Consider the following 26,150-nt stretch of genomic DNA (forward strand, 5'->3'; position numbering starts at 1 on the left):
TAGTTGCAACAGTTGAGGAAACTTTTGCAACACCACCAACAACAACATCAATAACAAAGAAACAACACCCTATGTTCCAACACCATCAACAACATAAACACCACATGTTCCAACACGAGCACCACCCCCAACAACAACTCCACCAAAGTAATGAACAAAAAATATTAAAAAACTATACTAACAACAAGGCTTTTTAAGTTCTCCCAACAGATAACTTTCTTGCATATTTTAATAAAAATAACAGTTCATTCATTCAAGACTTAAAAGTCACCTTTCCTTTAATTTTCTCAATAAATAGGAAAGTGGTAATGGGTAAATCATTAATAGCAATAGATGTAAATAACTAATTTAAATAACATACAAAGGAGAAGACGATATGAAAAGAACAACAGTGAACTATACCTATAATGTCAAAAAGGCAAAGGGATCAGAACCTCCAGTTCAGTCTAGAAAAGATATTCACCAGTTGAGATCCGAAAGGATCCTCATCCAAAAGAAGAGAGAAAAGAGAGAAAAAAAAAAAGAAAGAGAATTGAGAATAAAGAAGAGAGATAGATGAATTGAGTCTTACTTTATGGCAGAAGAAGAGAGTATTCTAGATATGGGTTATAAATATTCATTAATAACTTTTGAGCGGCACGAGCAAATGGTGACTTTGAAAAGGCCAGATAAGACTACTCACTCAGGAGATTTTTGAATTATTCAAGTAATATTTTTTACTGCCTTAGTATTTTAACTTTTTTATCTCGGATAGGAAATACCTAAATTGCTTTAAAAAAAGATCTAAAATATCTAAGTACAACATATGACAATTTATGTTTAAAAATTACAAAGCTCGGTCATTAAACGCAATCGATGGAAGCACCTGTTTGATGATTTACAACAGATGAGTAATATGTTGCAACAGGTGACTTAATCTTATTGATAAAATCCAATAGAAAAGACATCTATTGCAACAGATTGAATATTTTTTAAAAAAAAAATTCAATCAAGTTCATATGTTCAACTAATACCTTAATTGATTAATCTAGGACTAGGTGTAAGTTCTCATAGGGTCAACTACAACTTTAATTGAGTCTTTTGGCAATTGCATGATAACACGGTATTGCGTTCCTCCGGACCAGAGTCATTAATCGATAACTCTTAGATGAACCCATTCTTATTACCTCATATTTTCAACTAATACCTTAATTGATTAATCTAGGACTAGGGGTGAGTTCTCATAGGGTCAACTACAACAGATAGCGGTGCCTATTTGATAATTTACAACATATGGGTAATCTGTTACGATATATAACTTAATTCATTTGATAATTTATAATAGATGGGTAATCTGTTTCAACAAATGACTAAATCTTTTTCATAATTTACAATAGATGTGTAATATGTTACAACAAGTGACTTAATCTATTTGATAATTTACAACAGATAGTTAATCTGTTATAATAGGTTGAACATTTATTTTTATGCAATTTCAATTGATTCCATATGTTAGAATAATACCTTAATTTATTAATCTAAGACTAAAGGTGAGTTTTCATAAGGTCAACTAAAACTTCAATTGAGTTTTTTGGCAATTGCATGATGAGATGGTATTGCGTTCCTCCCGATCAAAGTCGTCGATCGATCACTTTGAGCTTAACCCATTCTTATTACCTCATATGTTAGACTAATACCTTAATTGATTAATCTAGGAATAGGGGAGGGTTCTCATAGGGTCAACTACAACTTCAATTGAGCCTTTTAGTAATTGTATGATGAGACAGTATTACGTTCCTCCCGACCAGAGTCATCGATTGATCACTCTGAGCTGAACCCATTCTTATTACCTCATATGTTCAACTAATACCTTAATTGATTAATCTAGGACTAGGGGTGAGTTCTCATAGGGTCAGCTATAACTTTAATTGAGTCTTTTGGCAATTGCATGATGTGATGGTAATGCATTCCTCTCGATCAGAGTCGTCGATCGATCGTTCTGTGCTGAACCCATTCTTACTACCTCATATGTAAGACTAATACCTTAATTTATTAATCTAGGACTAGGGGTGAGTTCTCATAGGGTCAGCTATAACTTAAATTGAGTTTTTTTGGCAATTGCATGATGAGACGTTATTGCATTCCTCCCGACCAAATTCGTCAATCGATCACTCTGAGCTGAACCCATTCTTATTACCTCATATGTTAGACTAATACATTAATTGATTAATCTAGGACTAGGGGTGAGTTCTCATAGGGTCAACTATAATTTCAATTAAGTCTTTTGGCAATTGCATTATGAGATGGTATTATGTTCCTCCCGACCAGAGTCATCGATCGATCACTCTAAGATGAACCCATTCTTATTACCATATATGTTAGACTAATACCTTAATTGATTTATCTAGTACTAGGGGTGAGTTCTCATGGAGTTAAATACAACAGATGGTAGAACCTATTTTATAATTTACAATAGATGGGTAATTTGTTGCGACAAATGACTTAATCCATTTGATAATTTACAACAGATGGGTAATCGATCGCAACAGTTGAGTTAATCTGTTTGATAATTTATAACAGATGGATAATCTATTACAACAAATCACGTAATCTGATTGATAATTTACAACAAATGTGTAATCTGATGCAACAGGTTGAACATTTATTTTTATACAATTTCATTTGAGTTCATATGTTCAACTAATATCTAAATTGATTAATCTAGGACTAGGGGTGAGTTCATAGGGTCAACTACAACTTCAATTGAGTCTTTTGTCAATTGCATGATGAGAGAGATAAAAATTATGCATATCTTCTAGAATTTTAAAAAATAATTAAGATTAGTTCAAACAAAATTAACATTTTTGAAACTTGTCATTCTTTTTCAAAATACAAATCAACCCATACAAATCATTCATTTACGATAAAAATGTTTTATCATTTCAAAAATCGAGTTCTCACTCTTTCTTTTTCTCAACAATATAGTATAGACAATAATTACTCAACAAATTGTTCAACCCTTCACAACAGATCAATTTTCTTTATTTTCGACCACATAGGTGTTATTTTCAATTTCATTCTTTCTTGTATCAGTCGTTTATTTGTTATTTTTCTTATAAAAAATAAGGGCTTTTAAGTTAATGATGAAAAAGAAAACTTTTAGTTGTATTATCTTTGAGAATGGGTTTACAATTTTGAGTTTGATGGTAAAATTATAGGAAGAACTCGAGAAACCCCTAGTTTCTATCGCAGTGTTCCATTGACTGTCGTGGTATTGTTGGATGGTGGTGTTGGTGGTCGTCGTAATGGCACTGGTGGTGTCTATTGGTGGCATTGGTTGGTGGTTTTTGTGGTGGCTGTCGGTGGTATTGGTATTTGTGCTGTTTGTTGCATTGGTTGGTGGTGTTTGTAGTGATGGCTAGTGGTGTGGCGGTATTGGTGGTGTTTGTAATGTATTTTTTAAAATTTATGCATACATCAATTGTAATGTAATTTTTATTTTTCTGTTGTTTGTAGGTAAAACACATCTCCCAAAAGAAAAAAAAAGTGAAAGTGGATCAACGTCTGACCACCCAAAAAAGTCTACAGTACAGAGAGATTTGGAGGAGCTTCCTGAACAATCTCAGTGAGGGAAAAGCAAAGCTAAGGAGATTTATCAAAACAACAATGAGGGAGGTGGACAAGGGTCTGTAGATGGTGATAAAGAAAATAAAAGTGAGAAAGAGGAGGAATTAGAAAGTGAGAAAGAGAAAGAGGATGATCATCAACATGATTTTAGTGGATCACCAATGGGGCGTGAATTAATATCGACATTCCAGCATGATCCTATAAAACTTTTAGTATTGACAGGTTTTAAGATATGATGCCAATAAAAGACCCAAAAGCATAACTAAGTGGTGAAGTTGTACTTAAATCCCAGATGGGGAAAATATTTAATTATTTTAGGAAAATTATGAAAAACGAAAACGTAGATGGACTTTTTAAGAAGAGCTACTTTGGACGCTTTCTTGAGCTGCTTGAAGACCCCCTACCCATTTCCATATGAGGATGGTATATGGTCTTCTCAAGCACAGGATCAAGTTTGTGGGAGATGATAACGATTCGGATGAGGAGGGAAAAAAGTTGGATGAAATCTGGATCAACTACTGTGGCATGCCGATTTGTTTTGGCTGGCAAGAGTTTTCCATAGTGACGGGATTGAGATGCGATCATCCATAAGAACCACTTATTGCCAAGGGAACACCCCGTAAAAGATTCAAGGCAAGAAAATGCAAGAAAAAAATAGATGGGTTATTTGACATTGCTCGACGTGGCTACAAAGCATTGAATTTATTGTCAGATCTCATAGATAAAACTATACCAAAGTAGTAAAGGGAGCAATTGTGCTTAGTTTGGTTTGCCCATTCGGTTATATTGGCAAGATACGTCACAAAGTCATAAAATATGATTTGTTGACGCGTGCTGAGAATTTTGATAAATTCAACAATTATCCCTGGGGATATGACAGCTTCTACTTGACTGTCCAATATTTACTGACAAAGCTATCCTCAGGGAAGACCATATTATTCGGCTTTCCTTGGGCCTTCATAGTAAAATTAATCACTATTTTTATTTTACTCATCCATTAATTTATATTGAATATAGTTATTATGACTTTTTTTGCTTGCTTCCTGTTTGCATTTTCTAGGCTTGGACATTTGAAGTCATTCCTCCCCTTCAAAAATAGGTAATGGATTACTTGGATGAGGTTTCTCATCCAAGGATGTTTAGATTACCCATCTGTTGCTTTAGTTCTCTGAACCCGACTCCTAACAGATTAACTATCTACTGCAAATTATGAAACATATGGATAATCTGATGTAACATATTATTAATCTGTTGCGACATACAGATCATCTATTGCATAACATGTAACCCAATAGATTACCCATCTTGTGCAACTGGTGCAACAGATTGGTAATCTATTGTGACATATGATTGATATTTTGTATCAAATTAACCATGTGTAGCTCTGGTTCTCTGAACCCGACTCAAATGGATTTTAACCATCTACTGCAAACTATACAACAGATGGGTAATCTGATGTAATATGTTGATAATCTATTGCAGAAATTGACTGTGTTAAAATGTAACCCAACTGTGAAAATTATTATATTATATGATTTAAATGTATCTGCCTTTTATTAGGTTGTGCATCCATGGATCATGCCTACTGAGCAAGAGTCGATGATGACTTCTTATATTACTCTAAGTTATGTTGATACTATAGCATACCCAACGGTGGAGTTAATAAATAAGAAATTAGCTGGAGCAACAGCCATAAGAAGAACAGTTAGGCAAGGTCAGCCTAATGTTGAGGCTCTTCATGACCAAGCTACTGAGGTAGATCCAGGAGCTTCTTCTGGTGGAGTTTTTGGTGTTGGTGGCAGGCATACTGATGCTGCTACCACTCATGATGATAATCATGTTGATTCTTAAGAAAAAAAATATGTTTGAAAACACCCCTTTTCACCATTACACAGGTCTCTCTTACCCCTTTTCACCCTCGTGTTCTCGTTGCGAATGCGAAGAGTGCAAGGACAGTCGGGATAAACTCTTTGAAAAAGTAGAGGCTATCTCTAAAGCTATCGAGAAATTCAAATCCAAGAGGGGTGTCATACCATCTAAGAAGGTGAGGGAGCCATACACTCCTACAGCGACGGTTAGGAAGAAGAAAAGAGCAATTAGCTATGTACTCTCTAGTTGGAAATAAAAAAAATGCAACTCTTCCCCTCCAAAATATGTTAAAGTTCAGAGGCCATTTAAGAAGGTGTGCATATATGCGGAACTTTATGCCAAAGAGAAGAGGGATCTGCGATAGGCCAAGAACGCCAAGCGAGGCACACCAGATTACCCCAGGCCTTCCTTTTCCCCTAAGACTTCCAGACTATGGCAGATATATGTATGCGGTATGAGGACAAGGCAAGTTTACTTTTCCTAATCTAGCCAACTAATCTACTCTATAAAGAAGAAGCTACGCAACAGATGTGAAATCTCTTACAATATCTGGGTATTCTGGTGCAACTGGTAGTGGTTCTGTTGTAACTTCTTATCCATATGTTGCATAAGTTTCGTTGAATTATTAATTCAAAGAACCCTATACAACAGATGGACCATCCATTATATCTTTACAACAACAAACCTATTTAAATTGACTTCTTATATCACAGCATGTTGATAAAATTCTCTGCCTCATGAGGAAAAGAAAATTAACGTACCCAAAAGCTTATGGTGTTGCCGATAGAATAATAGACCTCAACTTTTGCAAGAAGATCAAGGATAAGTATGATCAACTCAATAATGATGCATCAGCCTGTGGCGTAGGATTTGATTTGTTAGTTTTTATGTTAGACTGGGATGAAGAAGAAATGATATAATATGATAGAGGGGAGAGGCCAAATCCACACAGCAAGAGCTGGACCAAGGCAAAGAGGATTCTTACAGTCATGAGTATGGACAACATACATTATTGGGTTGTTGAGATACTACTCGGGTAGGGAAAGATCAAAGTTTATGACTGCAACGAACCTGCCATCGATGAGATCGATCTTTTTTTCCACATGCAGCCACTAATGGAGCTGTTCTCCATCTTGTTGAGAGAGAGTAAACTGATGAATCATTTGCCAGAGGAAGTGTTGATAAAGAAATCATGAGATTTTAAAGGTCAAAATAAGGGCGTGAACCTTCCAAAAAATAATATCAGTTTAGCGTGTGGCTCGCATACTCTTGCACATATCGAATGTTTGCTGACTGGCACAGAAATGGCCGAGCCAACGATCTTTCTATGTGACAACGCAGTGGTAAACCTGCAAGAGGTCAGGACTTGTGGGGTACTAACTGGACTATTGGAGCCTGTATATATAGAAGAGCCTGTGAAAGAATAATTTTTTATATGTAGTGGCAATAATTTTTTCTAATGAAATTTGAGTTTTTTATAATACAATAGATTGTCAATCTATTATAAAATATGTTCTATCTATTCTGGCAGATAGTTTATCTGTTGTAATAGGTTGGTCATCTGTTGCACTATGCCGATGTTATTTCTATCTAATCTAAGTCTAATCTGTTGCAACAGTAGGAATACCTGTTTGATAATTTCCAACAGATGGCCTAAATTGTACAACAAATGCCTAAATCTGTTTGATATTTTTCAGTAATTACGCTTGAATAACCATGTGCTTGACAACACCAAACCAGTAACAAATACACCACCATGAAAATTTCAGCAATTAGGCTTAAATATTTATGTGCCCAACAATACCAAACCTGCAACAATAATAATAACAATTTAGTATCTTCTTTCTCGATTGTGTTTCTCTTCAAAAGCCTTGACTTTGTTCAACAAACCCCAGATTACATGATTTACTTGTGAAGGGTGTCGTTCTTCATACTAATCAAAGTAATCGCATCCACCAAATTTCTATAAAAACAAGAACACAATTATAAAACAATTACAAGTCAATAATTAATCAACTAATTAAATAAAAAAATATTATCTTTAAAATCTTACAGGTAAAAAACCTATGACCTGAATTTTGTTGAGTCCAAAAAGTCTTCAATAGAGCTTCATGGCCGCACTTACAATATCAAAAATCTTTATCACAAAATATAGTGGAAGATGCGCTCGACATTATCAAGCTCAGCTGGAAAAAATGAAAAAAGATGAAGAAAGGAAATACCAGATACAAATAATTTGGAGAATTTACATAGATAAAAAAAAATGATGATGAAGAAGAAGATTTGGGAATTTAGAGTTAAATTTTAGGAAGAAGATGAATATATAAGACAATAGGGGGAGGGGGAAATGACCGTTGGGGGCCAAATCAGACGCCAAGTCAGCAAAAATGGGGGTTCAATGAGCCTTGGCTGCGTGAATAACACGCAAGTAGGAAACAGGGCAAAAAGTGTCAAACTGACACATTGATGCCTATTTATTTTATGTGTTTAAAATGAACACTGTCTACTTGATGCCTATTTTATTTTAGGTGTTTTAACTGAACACTCTCGATGGGTTTCGCCTTTTTTACTTCAATTCACTTTCACTTTTTTACATGTAATGGCAATTTTTTATGTCCAATGAAAGTTGAATTTTTATAATGCAATAGATTCTCCATTTGTTGTAACAGGTATTCTACCTGTTCTGGCATATAGTTTATCTGTTGTAATAAGTTGGTCATCTGTTGCATTATGTTGATATTTCTATCTAAGTCTATTTGTTGCAACAGAGGAAAGACCTGTTTGATAAATTCCAACAGATTACCTACCTGTTATAATATATGTCTAAATATGTTCGATATTGTCCAACAGATGTGTCGTCTGTTGCAATAGATACATTATCTATTGTAATATTTGAATCCAGTATTCCATTTCAATTAATATATTCAAATCTAAGGAAAAAATAAAATTCATAGAAAAAATAAAATAATTCGAAGCCTTCAGAAATTAGCTAAAATAAATCAAGTAATAAATGAAATATAAAAAATTGTTATGGGTACAGATCCCAACAAATACATCAACAATTTAAGTATTGATGCCAAGGATTTCTAAGAAGGGGTGAGGTTATTACTTTGACAGACTCAAGCTATAAAGATCTATTCAATATGGACAAGTTGTTCTTCATCCGGTGCTATGGAATTTGGCTTTGCTCATCGTGCATCTTTATTGTCGCTTACGTACAGTTTCTGCGCTTTCTATTCTCCGTATTTCTATAAAAAAAAAAGTAGCATATTGTCAATGTTGTTCAGCAGTAGCTTCTACATCCACCTGGAAAGTCAGAATTAATCAATGCTAATCACGAAGACACAACAAAATGGAACAAGATAACTCATCTGTTCTAGTAAATCAAACAGGTCTTCCTCCTATTTTAAATTATCCCAAACAGATTATATTTTTGTTTCAACAATGAATCAACTGTTGAGATAAATTTCTACATGAGTAAGACCTGTATGATAATTTCCAATGGATGAACCATCTGTTATAACATATGACTCATCTGTTGCAGCAGATAAGTCATCTGTTGGTACAAATAAAAGCGCTACGAAGAGTTGTTTGATTTGTTAAAATAGACGAGACATATGTCGCAACAGATAATTTATCTGTTGCAACAGATGTATATATCTGTTTGATAATTTTTTAGTTGGGAGGCATATATATTCACCTTCTTCAGCTCGTGCTGTTCTCTTTTGGACATTGTACATTGCTCAGTGCAACAATATATTATAGTATGTCCCCCCAAGTCCAACACGAAGTATCCAATTTCAATTGGTTACAAAAAATTTGTAGAATCAATTTTTAGAAGAATGAAAATAAAAATTAATGATTTTAATTTATTTATAGTCGGACAGTATCCAAATTTTTTCTCATCCCAAGGAATGGTAAATTAAGGAGAATGGATTATCAGTGACGATGAGTTATTGATTGAATTTCTGAGGGCTTCATTTGCCTATCACCGTTACTGTTTAAGGCACATAAAGACGAATTATCAGAGGGCATTCAAAAGTGTCTGACTAAACAACCTACTATGGACAGCTGCAACTGCTACCTAGGAGAATTTTTTTTTGTTACGACTGGAGTTATATAATAGAGGGAAAATGTATAAATTAAACCAAAACGACTCGCAATTTTTGTGAGTTATTACCTGACTCACTTTTTTTGTGAGTTATGTTAAAATAAAAATGGATAACTCACAAAAATTGTGAGTTATGTTAAAATAAAAATGGACAACTCACAATTTTTGTGAGTTATGTTAAAATAAAATGGATAACTCACAATTTTTGTGAGTTATATTAAAATAAATAAAATGTATAACTCACAAAAATTATGAGTTATGTACAAAAAAAAATGGATAACTCGCAATTTTTGTGAGTTATATACTTTCCAAAAATAGTTCACGGTGTTTGTTGGCTTCCTTTAAAATTTTTTTGCATAACTCACATTTTTTGTGAGTTAAGCCTACTTTGGTGCTATTTTAAATATATGACATATTTTGATAATTTTTTTAGTTTGGTGGCATATTTTGGTTCTCAACTCCAAATTAGCTTGGTGAAGTATAGAAGTTTGAATGATTTACAAATACATTAAGATAAATCTAAATTTTACGATGTGTCATCTGTGGATCGATGACAAAAAAAAATTCTTCAACTAATTATTTTGTTGCTAACATAAAACTTATTGGGTCATGCCATTTTTCAGCATTTTCAAAAAATAGTATACCAAATTACAAATCTTTATCACACATGAAGTAAATAAAATAAAATAAAAGAAATACTGTGCACATTTCAAGAAACCACAATTTGATTGCATTCAAGAATAGAGGTTTCGATGCACAAGCATCGTATAAAAGTTCAAAATTATACACAACTAGAAAAATTAGTCGCTATTCGCGCAATATGAAAAATTAATTATTTAATGTAAAAAAATTAATTATTTTTTCCGATCACTTTTATATCCACTTTAAATTTATTGTCTAACCGTAAAATTATAAGTTATTATAATTATATTATGAAGAATGTTCTCGTTTCGTAAGAAAGAAAAAAATAATAATTTAACATTTTCTAATGATGGATAGTATATTCTTTATCAATAAGTTAAAATATATTCTAATAACAATTTTATTTTATTTATATATACAAATTAACTTTATTATTACTACCTCAATATGAATATTGCAATTTGCATCACAAAAATAGAAGTCGGGAAGAAGAAAAATCATATGATACATACATACATACATACATACATATACATATATATATATATGATACATATATATATATATGATACATACATACATATATATACATATACATATATATATGATACATACATACATATATATATATATACATATACATATATATATATATATATATATTTGTATTATATCATATACTAACCTTCTATACCCTAATCTTCGATCCCTATATCCTCTTGTTTAGGGATATGTCCAGATGCCCCAACCCCTACTCCTTGACCATCCCACCCCGCTACCTCTGAGGCCACACATTACTCCACCTCCCCTCCTGCACCTCTATAATTTTTTGCTAGATTACATATAAATGCTCCTGAGATAACATTCTTTTAATTTACCTACCAAATACTTAAAAAAAAAAAAAAGAAATAAACTTTTTTTCCAAGAAAATATTTTTCATGGAAAACATTGTCCTTCATGACAAACACACCCTTAAACAATACTTTAGATGAGAACAATAAAAAACTAAAAAATCCAATAGTACATTACAATAAAATTCTGACCAACTTAAAAAAAAAAAAGACAGTCTGGTGCACTAAAACTTCCGTTATGCGCAGGGGTTCGGGAAAGGACCCCACCACAAGAATGTATAGTACACAACCTTAACTTGCATTTCTGTCAAAGACTATTTTCAAGGCTTGAACCCGTGAACTTCTGGTGACATGACAACCATTCAAATGACCCTTCAAATACTAAGCATTTCTGAGAATTCAATAACTGAAATAGCAGAAAAGTAACTACTACTAAGCATTAGATGGACATTCTTTCAGTGACTTGAGCACATTTTTGCTAGCCACCGTCTTTGCCATTATTTTGTCTCGTCCCAAGCACGTACTCTTATGAATAACACCATTTGCTTCAACCTCTACCGTAATATATGCTACACCGTTGTCACGAGAGACAACATCCTTCTTATTTATATAACCATTTTGGTCACATAGTTCACTTAACACTCTTACTGGATGGGGTTTTACTGTCTGAGGTGTAACTAATGGTTCCAGAATAGGTCATATGCACTGAAATGTAGTATCTTTGTCGAAGCCAGAATCAACAAAGATGCACCACCAAGGGACTCAATAATATCTCCAAGAACCTATAGCGAACAAAAAAGAAGAGAGAGTTGAAACACGTAGCATATACAATACAATTAATCCGCACTAATCTTAAGATGAAGCTCTTGACAATGGAAAAGATTGACACTTTGTAGAAAATGTCATATCTACCTTTGGGAAAGCGGTTTCAGGCTCCCATCCGAACGTGGACAGAAAATCCAATTTCTCAAAATCTCTACAGTACTAAATATTTGCCTCATCTTGCAAGGCATGAAGGATGTGCTTGTGCAGGCCAGCCTTAACGGTAGACTGAGCATAACATTCATTGTTCACGGAGGCAGATCTTAAATCAGCAATTAGTCCAGGAGTCAGTCCGGGACATTTAAAATAGAGATGTGCAGTAATGACATAATCTAGCACTGTATCTCCAAGAAATTTCAACCGCTGCATAGCCAGGTGAACACCAACATTTGAATCAAGATAGTTAAAAAGACGTAAATACGTATGCAGACACTTAATATACATCAATTCAAATGTGAATCTATCCTCTCAGTATGCAAGGAAAGCTGAACATACCACAAAGAAAGCCAAAAAATTATTCGTTTCAACCATATAACATTTATTTAGAAAAGGCCAAACTTGACTTTCTCAATCTCGACATTGTCCCAACCATTTAAGCATCCTTGTTGATAATAGCTACATCAACAAAGAAGATATTCACAAGAACTACCACTTGCGTTCATTTCATTCTCATGTTTCCTAAAAGCCATACAAAAAGGTTTCCAATGGAAGACAGAACATGTACATCAAATTCGCCACATACGTCTAGCAAGTATTTATTAGCATCTTGACTGGAAAGATCTCTAGGTATACTAAACTTAGCCCCTTCCTCCAACTCCGACAAGATATTGCTCTTTCTGTAATCAAACAAAAGAGACTCCAAACATTAAGTGATGCTAGTCAGAAGGTGAAGTTTTACATAACCAATCACATATCTACATACTTGAATGGAGGAGTGAAATCAATTTCTATCGGTTCATTATCCAAAACATTAGCATGGTACCTTATTTTATAGTATCCAGTTAGTTCCTTCACCATATCTAAGAGCAACATGAAAAAATCAAGAGGAATATCTAAAAATATAAATTTGGAGGTATTTTAGACTGATTGGAACATTGATGTAGCACAAGTGAAGCAACGAATTAGGAGTTATAATATCACACTCGTGTTATAAAACACTTAAAATATCTTCAAATTGTCCAACAACAATACATCATTACTCAAGAATTTTGGACATTACATTATTGTTGATGACAGAGCAAGGACCAAAGACACTCCATAACAATTTTACACTTTCACCCTCAGAAAATTTCCATCATTCAGAGAGGAGAGTACACAAGTAATTTAAAAAAAAGGAAAAGTGTCTCACCATATTCCTTGTTAGAACCTTAACAAAACCACTCTTGAAAAATTGAGATCTTTGTGGGATGCTGCCGACTTTTTTCGAATCACCAATCAAAGGTACGTGATTTTGAGTTTTATCCTAAACATTAGTTTAGGAGAGAGTATAAGTCAACAATAAGGGTCGTTCAGATTAACTCTTTTTAAGAGGCTCGCTGTTTCAATCTTACTATTAGTGGCGATAAAAACAGACAGGAAAAGTGATACTAACCCAACCGGAATTGTGCGCTGACAATAAGTCTAACATATTATATCTATTGTTGATCCTGACTTACCAAAAGACTTGGATGCATTCACTTTATTATGAGAATCGGCTCATTTTACTTGAAAATTACTTTACATAATGAATTATCTTATTCACCTCAATGACATTTCTAGTGTATTGTTCTAGTTTTTTGTAGTTTTCTGAGGCTCTTTGGTCCCTACAAGGTACAAGTATAAACTGCGTATGGATCATGTTGTTTTCTGCCATCTAGATAGCCACTTAGAACAATTCTTACATGTTACATACCTACAGTATCGATGCATAAATTTCTAGACTAAATGTATTAGACATATATTCATGAGACATTTCTACTATTAGAGATTTCCAGATAAGTAAATTAGCTTGGTCAAATGCATAGAATTTGGATACTGATAAAGGAAAAATGATTTGTGCCCTTATTTTTTAGAAACCACTTTGTATAACTTAAAGTAACTAATTTCCACCATACCCGAAAGCACCCTTAAATTCATTGTTCTATTAAGTGGAAACCTTACCATTACAGTACTGAACCTCCAAAAGAGTTGGCAAGGATTTGGTCTGAGAATCTTGAAATTCGGAAATAAATAAATAAGAAACTTAGACCCAAGATACAACATATTAGAGAGACAAATTTGACCATATAACTTCTAATTCTTTCACAAGTAAATACAACCTTAAACTTCTCCTCAAGAAATACATACAGAAAAATTCATAAGCAATATAGAGGTTTGGGTCGCTAAACGAAACAGTAATTGATTTTGCACCAGAAATGATGTATATATGGGTGTACACGTAGATATATTCTCATTCTGAACCAAAATCTATTAGACACTTTAAGAAGAGGTTGTTTATCACTTGCCCTGAAACAAAGCTCACCTCATGACTCATACTACTGATCTTATGAGTTGTGTGAAAAATAAATGATGATCTGGATGCAACAAAAGGAGTTTTCATTAGACGAAGATCATCGAAAATTAACATAATTGAGCAGCAATTGAACCACTCCATTTTCATAAAGGATTAATCGATTAAGTAGTAGTAGGGTAAGCCAAGACCCAGATTGACTTTCTGCTGCTTAGGAAGGAAGATAGAGCTTTGTGCAAGGATTGTAAGTTAATCCTAAGTGAGAATCTTGCGACCCAGCATAGACTCCTAGTGATGGACTTGGCTATCAAGAAGGGCAAGTTGAGGCGGGGTGGGAAGGGTCGACCTAGAGTTAGGTAGGGCAGTCTGACTCCAGATAGTGCTTTAGAGATAGGGGCGAAGTTGGAGGCGAAGGGGGTGTGGGAGTACGGGGAGATGTAGATAGTATGTGGGAAAGGGCTACTGGTTGCATCAGGGAGCCTGCTAGGGAGGTGTTTTTCGAGGGGTTGGTCTGGCTGGTTTCAGGGGGATTAGTGGTGGAACGAAGATGTTAATAAGAAGGTGAAGTCGAAGAAGGCAGCTTACGGTAAGTTGTTTGATAGCAAGGATGAAGAAAAGAAGCGGGTGAGTAGAGAGGAGAACAAGTTAGCTAAAAAGGAGGTTAAGCTAGCAGTTACAGCTGCTAAGACAGCAGCTTTTGAGAGTTTGTATAAGGGGTTAGAGGAGAAAGGCAGGGAGAAGAGGTTGTTTAGGCTAGCCAAGGTTAGGGAGAGGAAGGGTCGTGATCTGGACCAGGTGAAGTGCATTAAGGGGGAGAATGGCAGAGTTTTGGTAGAAGACGCCCTCATTAAGAAAAGATGGCAGTCGTATTTCCATAAGCTCTTGAATGATGAAGGGGACAGAGGTGTTGTGTTAGGGGAGTTGGAGCTTTTCGAGGAGTGTCACGACTTTGAATTTTGTTAGCATTTTAAGGTAGAGGAGGTCAGTGAGGCTATTCATAAGATGCGAAGGGGCAGGGCGACGGGGCTCGATAAGATTTCGGTGGATTTTTGGAAGTTCTCTGGCAGGGCAGGGTTAAGGTGGCTGACCAACTTGTTTAACAATATTTTCAAGTCAGCAAAGATGCCTGAGGCGTGGAGTGGAGCAAGATAATTCCCTTATATAAGAACAAAGGTGACATTCAGAGTTGCAACAACTACCAGGGTATTAAGTTGTCGAGTCACACGATGAAGATTCGGGAGAGGGTGGTGGAGCGGAGGTTGAGAAAGATTACGCCTATTTTGGAGAATCAATTTGGTTTTATACCTGGTTGCTATATGACTGAGGCAATTCACCTTGTGCAAAGACTGGTAGAGTAGTATAGAGAAAGGAAGAGGGATCTTTACATGGTGTTTATTGACTTGGAAAAGGCGTATGACAAGGTCCCTAGGAAGGTTCTTTAGAGATGCTTGGAGCCCATAGAGGTCCCGGTGGCATACATCAGAGCGATTAAGAACATGTATGAGAGGGCGAAGACTTGGGTAAGGACTGTGGGAAGAGATTCTGAACATTTCCCGGTCTTAACAAGTTGCACCAGGGATCAACTCTTAGTCTGTTTTTATTCGCTTTGGTGATGGATGTGTTGACACGGAATATACAAGGCGAGGTGCCTTGGTGTATGCTTTTCGCGGATGATATAGTTTTGATTGATGAGTCGCGACAAGGGGTTAATGATACGCTGGAGGTTTGGAGACAAACCCTGAAGTCTAAAGGTTTTCGGTTGAGCAGGAGCAAGACGGAGTACTTAGAATGCAAGTTTAGTTACTCGAGGCACGAGGAGGGGGAGGTGGTAGTGAAGTTGGATTCTCAGGGGATAGTTTTAAGTATCTCAGGTCTATGATTCAGGAGAATGGAGAGATAGATGAGGATGTCTCTCACCGTATTGGGGATGGTTGGATGAAATGGAGGCTCGCTTCAGGTATTTTATGCGATAAGAAGGTGCCCCACAAGCTAAAAGGCAAATTTTATAGAATTGCAATCCGACCTTCTATGTTGTATGGAGCGGAGTGTTGGCCGGTTAAGAATTCTCATATCCAGAAGTTGAAAGTGGCGGAAATGAGGATGTTACATTGAATGTATGGTTTCACAAGGGCTGACAGGGTTAGAAATGATATTATTCGGGATAAGGTGGAAGTGGTATCTGTGGAGGAAAAAATGTGGGAAGTGAGGTTGAGATGGTTTGGTCATGTGATGAGGAGGGGTACGGATGCCTCAGTTCGTAGGTGTGAGAGGTTGGCCTTGGAAGGTTTCAAGCGGGGTAAGGGTAGATCGAAGAAATGTTGGAGAGAAGTGATTGACATAGAGCAGTAACTGACTAAGGACATAACCCTGGATAGGAAGGTATGAAGGAAAAATATTAGGATAGAGGGCTAAGGGTGTGGATGAGCTGTAGCCAGTAATTAGGTGGACTTTGGTGTTCTTTGTTTGGCAATGTACAATCTTCTTTGGATGTCGTACCTATGTTATTTTATCATGTTCCATGCTTTTGATGCTTTTGTATACTGTCTTTAATCTTGAGCCGGGGGTCTATCGAAAATAGCCTCTCTACCTCTTTAGAGGTAGTGGTATGGACTGCGTACACTCTACCCTCCCCAAACCCCACTTTGTGGGAATATACTGGGTTTGTTGTTGTTGTTGTTGTATTAACCGATTAAGTAGAAACCAAACGAAACAGAAAAGAGTCAAATCATACCTTGTAATCCTGCATTGAAATAGAAGAAAGCAGAATTAATGAGAGGTCCATAAATTAAATTCCCTATCAACAATTTCTTCAAGGTAGAAATTACATCCCTCTTTGGTAATAACCTCCATCAAAATTTCTAATGTAGTTTAACGCAGACCTCCATTAGACTAAGATGATCCATAAACTGATCAAGAAAATTAACATAGTTGAGCAACAATGAGAGGGATAATGTTAAGACTTCTAGCACAAGTGACACTTTTTTCATGGTATAGTCTCATCAAAATACGACCTTTATAATAACCCTCTGCAAACCCCACTTATGTGATTATAATGACCCTCCGCAAACCCCGCTTACGTGAATTTATCAGATATGTTAAGTGTTACAATGGGATAGTGAGTTATGAGTCAAGTAAGCAACGGGATATGTTAGGTCAAAAGGATTTGAGGGTCATGGTCCTGCTATATCCGTGATCCTTCATATAGTATCCAATAGTTGTATGGCATTTATCTACCCAGGCTGACCATATTGATGTGTTATTTTCAAATTTCTGTGAAATAAGATAGTCTAGACAGAACAATCAAAAGATTAACCAATATGATTGAATCATCAAATTATCTCAACTGTACCATAATATAATGCAGATCATCTTTAAGGTTCCTTTTCATTTAACAATATCAAGAAATGATTTTAATTTGAACTTACATTACAGTTGGAATAAGATAAAAACACCAATTGTAAGTAAAGCACCAAGGTGAAAACTAAAAAACCAACAAAATATACTGGTAGGAAATGATAAAAAAATACCCCAAAATTTATATTTTTAGCTCAAAAATACTCTCAAAGCCCTAAATTTGCTTCTCTAAGATGTTGGCACGGAAAACCTTTTCGGAGTCTAGAGTGGAACTAAACATGTGAGAAATTCCAAGGGTCTGCAACCTGCTCTTCTTCCAAAGCAAGAGGAATAGCTGGCCTCCACGTAGTGCCTTCAGGACTATCCATCAAAGCAACTCCTATGGCAGCCATATCATTTCGAATTGCATCTGATCTATCATATTCTTTCATTCAAGCAAAAATTGAAAGAAACCATAATTCATCCAGTTTGAACAGAGCATACCGAACAAAGTTCCATAAGGATACACCCAACACCATATATTGTAAGTGTAGGTTCATCCAAGACCTAAAAAGAACAGATAAAGTGACTGATGATTCAAGAAAGCAGGGCAACAAAGAACCCTAGATGTTTCAACTCCTTACCTAGAATAACTTCAGGTGCAAGGTAATGACGAGTTGACACAACATATGTCTGATTCAGACGATCATATGTTGTGCTACCAAAATCTATTACCTTTATAACACTTGATTTTGGGATTCTCTTATAGTATGAACCATCTTTTGGTGACCTTGAAGAAACCTGTATAAGACAATTGACAAACATAAGTTTAGATAACAGTATCAAAGACAAAATACTAAGGTTACACCTTACACATATTAAGGAACCAGAGCATACCTTGTAGTCGGGAACCTTAACATATTCAGGGGAGGTGAGAAATATGTTCTCAGGCTTCAAGTCGGTATGGATAAGACGCAAATCATGCATAACTACAAGACAAGCAGAATCATAATCAATTTCAAGATGGAACAGTTGAAAAAACAATTGGAATGTATGCGTGATGATACAAAAGTACTAATAAATAATGCATGCTTCGATCATGAGGTACATCGCTATATCAACACTAAAGCCTATCTTTATATATATATATATATGTGTGTGTGATTAAAGAAACGAAATGTGCACAAAGCTTTTTTTACACACATGCTACATAATCCAACAATTGTCTTTCAATCTCACGGACAAGATCAATGGGAAATGAACGGTAATTGTTTTTCCGAAGAAAATCGTATAAGCTTGATCCAAGCTTCTCAAAGACCTGTTAACACCATTTAAGTTCATCCAAAATTTTAATCCCCATAAGATTTGTTAGGTGGGGAAATTAATCAGTCCAAATCAATCATATACTTACAATACAGATATGATTACGATAGTCAAACCAGCTTCGTATTTGTACGCAACTGCAAGGAACAAACCAGTTCACCCACTTGACAAATAACAAAAATCCCATGAATGAGGTTCACGGGTTAAGATAACAGTAGATTTAACAGGCCATTACTCACCGATTGCCACCATTGTCGTGTTACCAAGCTATTGAAGCATTTCAACCTCAATCATTGCAGCATCACGATACTTCTCCATCCCCCGAACAATTTTAAAAGCCACCAGTGAATTCCAACCAACAGAAGCATGAAGATGAACATAATTCTTCAATTCACTTTCCTCAATTGAAATCCAAGAAAAAATTATCACAATTCCTTTGACCTTTCATCCGAATTTCTCTCCCAGTATTCCACCGTCAATTGACATGGCCGAATTTACAACTGAAAAATGGGGAAAGTAGAGTGATGTGGGTGGGGGTTGTAACAGTAAACATAATTAATGAATTTATGTAATAGTAAATACAATTAATAAATTTATTAAAAAAATTATAAGAAAGAAATTAAAATGAAGAAAAAGGTCAAAAAAAAAACTGAAAACAAAAAAGATAAATCACAATCCTTGCTTCAAGGTATGCCACATCAACATGCCTCTAATCCCTTTAATCCTCGAGAGATTTTGAACATCAATACCATATTATTGTGGAAGTAATAACGTTTTGCCATATTAAAGTACGCAGTCTTCACTAAGTTTTTCCTCTTTTTTTTTTTTCATTTTATTAGGTGCATTTTTTGTAACTTATAGTGGAGTAGTAATAAATATTTACTAGTATATTTTCCTCCCTCTTTTCTTCTTCTTCATGGAGCTCTTTTTCATTCATTTATTTTTAGATCTTATGAATTTTTTTGTGATATTACTATTTGATATATTTATCAAAAAAGGTTCAAAAATATTCCTGAACTATCTGAAATAGCTCAAAAATACCACTCATTAGATTTTTGGCTCAAAAATACTCCTCCGTTAAATATTTGACTCAAAAATACATCTCTCTCTAACGGAATTCGAAAAAGAATCAAAAATACCCCTGAACTATCTAAAATGGCTTTAAAATACCCCTCTGTTAAATATTTGGCTCAAAAATACCCCTCTCTTTAACGAAATTTCACCAAGCATGCCACCTAGATAAAAAAAAATCACGTGACTATGCCACATTACCATCCACATGTAAAATGTTAGTATTTTTAAATTATATGACATTCCTTTCTTCTTTATTTTTATTTTTATTTTTATTTTTATTGCAAAGCAGTGAAACAGAAAAACCAAAAAACCAATCTTTTGCTAATTACTTCATTAGTGTTTTAAAAGTTCTAAATTTTATCTGTTATTATCGTTTGGGATGAGGGACAGCTTAATCTTGATCTGATGTTGACTCGGAGAAGGAGCTAAAATTTTAACTTTTAAGATAGCAAATGTTGATGTACTAATAATTGAGTTGAATTTACTACATGCAAATTCTTTTTCAAAATAAATGAATTCCTTTTAATATTGGTTTAATCATTCAAAATGAATTCATTTTTCTAAATTCAGTTTTGATGAATGATTTTATTATTTTTAGAACAAGTTTGAAAAGAAGTAAAATGATACTTAATATTGATAAATTATTTAATTATGTCATTCATTAACTTTTTAAAGATATATGTCATATTCAAAGATTCTTTAATTTTATATTAGAGGAGGTATTTATTAAATCATTTTTAACATAAGCATTTTGAGTAAAAGCTAGCAAAGCCAAACACATCTTCTGAGTAACTAATTTGAAGTTTAATTTGAAATTTGTTACTTTTACGGGTAAATCTTAATTTTAACTTTTATACTGGCCTAATAATTAATGAGTTTATCAGTTTAATAAGATTTTTTTGTTGGGTTTCACACTTTTAAACATATTAGCAGGAAAAAAAATTATTTTTTAGATGATCAAAGGAATTTGATAATAGCGATGTTACATTTAATAAATTTTTTCAAAAAAAAATATTATGTAATCACCGTTTGTCTACTTTGATTAAAAAAAAAAGTCGTGTAAATTTTGTCCGTTTCACTGACGTTTTAAAATAAAAATAAAAATAAAGAAGAAAGAAATGTCATATAATTAAAAAAAAATACTATAGTTTTACATGTGGATGGTAATGTGGCATAGTCACGTAATTTTTTTTATCTAGGTGGCATGCTTGGTGGAACTTCGTTGAAGGGAGGGACGTTTTTTAGCCAAATATTTAATAGAGGGGTATTTTCGAGCAATTTCAGATAGTTCAGGGGTATTTTTGATCCTTTTTCAAATTCTGTTAGAGGGAGGTATATTTTTTAGCCAAATATTTAACGAAGGGATATTTTTAAGCCAAAAATCTAATGAAGAGTATTTTAAAGCTATTTCAGATAGTTCAGAGGTATTTTTAAGTCTTTTCCGTATATTTATTATGTGAATACTGTAAAGTTCTTCTCTTCTTTGTTCCACTTCCAAGAAGAGTTTATTTTTCATTCACAAATAGTTAATTAAGACAACATTTATTGTTAGAGAAAATCAATCACTTAACATGTTGCAGTGACAATAAATGAAGAAAAATAATAGTTTATAAAATGATCTACATGCTATTAGATATTATTTTTTATTCACTAACATCATAATTTTTTTTTTATGGATAAAATCTAATGTGTATATTTATTTTAAATAATGATAACTTGTGTTTGAATAGTATGTACTTTCTTTAAATACATGCAAAAAAGTTTTGAATCGATCATGATAGAGATAGAGAAAAGATTTCTACGAATGACATGTCATTGGACTTTTGAAAACAAAAAATTTATCACTTTTAAAATTTCATATTTAAAGCGTTCTATAACTTATATAGAAGGTCCGTGCTTTTATGGATAAAATCTAATGTGTATATTTATTTTAAGTAATGATAACTTGTGTTTGAATAGTATGTACTTTCTTTAAATACATGCAAAAAAGTTTTGAATCGATCATGATAGAGATAGAGAAAAGATTTTTACGAATGACATGTCATTGGACTTTCGACAACAAAAATTTTATCATTTTTAAAATTTCATATTTAAAGCGTTCTATAACTTTACTAGATATAGAAGGCCTGTATATGTGTTATTTTTTAATGTCAATTTATACATACAAATAAAATTTGGATAATTAATTATATTTTAAAATATTTTTTAGCTATTTTAAGTTGTTAACTATTGTAATTTATAATAGGTTTTTTGACGTTGTAATTTACTATTTTAAGTTGTTAGCCATTATAATTTATAATACTCTCCTTGTCCAAAGCTATGTAGCATTGATAGTCTATTATATTTTTAGAATAATTTAAGTTTTTAATTACTGAAATTTATAATATGTTTTCTTCTATTTCAATTTAAGTGACACTGATATAATTTCGAGAGTCAATCAAATATCATGATTGAAGTCGCGAAGTAGACATGTCTTAAATGACTCATAATATAAAAAATAAGTTGTAAAAAAAAATTTAAGCAGGCCTCATATAAGATGTCAAGTTAATTTATCTTTTTTTGTTTATTTTTTTTATTAAATATTTTTTTAATATTTAGATGACTCATAACAACTAATTAGGGATAAAATAGTAAAATTACGGTTGAAACAGCTGAAGCAAACATGTCATAAATATCTATTTTACTTTTTTTATCAAATATTATTAATTTTTTAATACGTAAATGACATATGATAATCAATTAGGAAATAACTTTTTAGAAGTGGTATAATAAAATTAATATAAAAAATAGTTGTCACAAAAATTTAGACAGATCTTATATAAGATGTCAAGTTAATTTAAAACTTCAATAGTATGTTTATCATTTTTTTTTTATCTTTTTTATTAAATATTATTAATTTTTTTAATACTTAAATGACTTATAGTAATTAATTAGGGATGAAATAATAAATTTACGGCTGAAGCAGACATGTCATAAATGTCTATTTTATTTTTTATTAAATATTATTAATTTATAATACTTAAATGACATATAATAATTAATTAGGGATGATATAACAAAATCACGGATTAATACTTAAATGACCTATAGTAATTAATTAGGGATGAAATAGTAAAATTACGGTTGAAGCAGCTGAAACAGACATATCATAAATGTCTATTTATATTTTTGTTAAATATTATTAATTTTTTAATACGTAAATGACATATAATAATTAATTAGGGATGATATGGTAAAATCTCGGAGGAAGAAGGCATGACGACCGCCTCCTATTTAGATGACTCATAATAACTAATTAGGAATAAAATAGTAAAATTACGGTTGAAACAGCTGAAGCAAACATGTCATAAATGTCTATTTTACTTTTTTTATTAAATATTATTAATTTTTAAATACTTAAATGACATATAATAATCAATTAGGAAATAACTTATTAGAAGTGGTATAACAAAATTAATATAAAAAATAGTTGTGGGAAAAATTCAGACATGTCTTATAGAAGATGTCAAGTTAATTTAAAACTTGAATAGTATGTTTATCATTTTTTTTTATTTTATCTTTTTTATTAAATATTATTAATTTTTTTAATGCTTAAATGACTTATAGTAATTAATTAGGGATGAAATAATAAAATTACGGCTGAAGCAACTGAAGCAGATATGTCATAAATGTCTATTTTATTTTTTTGTTAAATATTATTAATTTTTAATACTTAAATGACATATAATAATTAATTAGGGGTGATATAGTAAAATCACGGATTAATACTTAAATGACCTATAGTAATTAATTAGGGATAAAATAGTAAAATTATGGTTGAAGCAGCTGAAACAGCCATATCATAAATGTCTATTTATATTTTTTTAAAATATTATAAATTTTTTAATACGTAAATGACATACAATAGTTAATTAGGGATGATATGATAGAATCACGGAGGAAGCATGCAAACGACCGCCTCCTGCTTTCCTTCACGCTTCTATATATTAGAATGTAATCCAAAAGATCTATATTTTTAGATGTATTATATTTCTTTCTCATATAAGATTTATCTTATTTTAAAATATTTTTTCAATGATCAATATCACTAAATACATTTAATAGGAGTAGAAGGTAAAAAGTCTTATATAAGACCAAAGGTTTCGAATTATGAATAAAAACTAACATTAAGTATAATCAATATATTACTACTTTAATACTATATATAAATAAGGATCTTCCGATTTTGTCGTCCTCAGAATTTTAATCCAAGAATCTATATAAAAATTTGAGATTTTGTGATACACGCGTGCGGTGGCTACTGCAAGTGACTTTTCAACTTTACATATTCATTTTTCCTTTTTTTCACTAACACGTGAACTTTTATTACTGGTGGTTATATTCTGCTCTTGTTTTTTTTTTTTTTTGAAAAGTGCAACTTTTTAAAGTATTTCTCCTTACATTGCGAGTAGGAGTGTTCACTGTTTTTAACACTATTTGTTAAAAATTGATCCAAAATAAAAAAATCAAATCATTAAACAGATTTTAATTGGGTTTGATTTGATTTTATATTATTAAAAATTGAAAAAAAAAATTAATTTTGATTTTATTCAAAATATTGAATAAAAAACAGAATTGAAGCAGTAAATTATATATACATAATATATTATCTTTTATGAATAAGTTTAAATATATTATATATATTTTCATCAAAATTTATTCGTAACTATTTAAATATATGTCATGTTACCGTTTTATGTGTTAATCTCAGATTTTTTTGCATGTAGGATTAATAATCGAACACGCGATAAATGTATTATATTTGTTTTTTTTAATAATTTAAAAATTGATTATATTGATTTTGTTTCAGTTTTGATCATTAATCGATCCAAATCAATCTGTGACCATCCTTACTTGTGACGCTGAATATGCCACGTGAAAAATTAAAATTAAAGAGTTATCAACAAAAGAAATATACTTTATGCAGTGAATTAAGAAAAAAAAAAAAAAAAGGAAGACATACGCAAATTAAAACGAATGAAGAATCTAAAAAATGAGTTCTACTACCAAACACAATTGTTAATAAATAAAATGTTCCATTAATAAAAATTGCTTTCTCACAAAACCCATAAAAATATTATTCGACTTATGGTCTGTGGCGAATTGTAAAAATCATATTTTATTATGTAATAGTCTAAAAATTGTCTCTTTTAATGGAGTAATTGTTAATGTTCCTACTAAATTTATTTCCTCAAAAAATAAGTTTTTCTTTAAAATTTTTTAACAATTACGAGAATTTATCGACAAATAATGAATAATCGATAATAACATTAAATTAATTATATATTTCAAAAATATGACATTAATTATACTTATCTGATAAAATTACAAATTATTATTCTATCTTGAGTAAGCCCGGGCCACATGAAACTAGTATATATATAAGGGAGAATCTCATTTTTGGTAGTCGTCTCAAGGACATTTTAGGTATTTTGCTTCTTTGGCTAAGTGAATTAAGAGAATACACATGGCAAATTGATGATGTTCTTTTGTTAAATATTATCATTTTTGCCCTTATGTTTTTTGTTAAGATCATTCCCGCTTGTGTTTTGTAATTGGTCTTTTCTTATCACTTAATAGATTGCTTTTTAATTAAAACTCCCTTCATTTTAAATTAATAATCACTTTTGCTCAAAAAAATTATTCAAAAATAACTTTGATATAAAATCAAAGTTAGTAATAATTTTCAGCTACACCCTTATAGTCAATATTGTTCAATTTCTTAAAAAATATATAATAAATAGGGTAACTTAATCGATAATAAAAAGTATATTGCCTTTATTATTTTTCTTAGCGGACATGAAAAACGATAAAGCAATAATTAAAATAGGATGAACAGCATATTCTTTTAAAGGGTGTGTAAAAAATAAACACGACAAGTAAATGGACCGAATGACACAATTTGTTAATGTAATTTAATTATTACTTAATATCGTTTTAGATCACTATTAAGTTAGTTTATGTAAAGCTTTTAAATTAAGTTTGTAACTAT

General features: G+C 32.4%; 1 pseudogene; it reads right to left on the minus strand.

Annotated features, from left to right (window-relative positions):
• Nucleotides 1-17,683: 17,683 nt before the first annotated feature.
• On the minus strand, nucleotides 17,684-19,489 carry LOC107871802 (annotated as a pseudogene).
• Nucleotides 19,490-26,150: the final 6,661 nt, after the last annotated feature.

This window comes from Capsicum annuum, chromosome 5 (assembly GCF_002878395.1).
Source record: "Capsicum annuum cultivar UCD-10X-F1 chromosome 5, UCD10Xv1.1, whole genome shotgun sequence".
NCBI classification, from domain to species: Eukaryota; Viridiplantae; Streptophyta; class Magnoliopsida; order Solanales; family Solanaceae; genus Capsicum; species Capsicum annuum.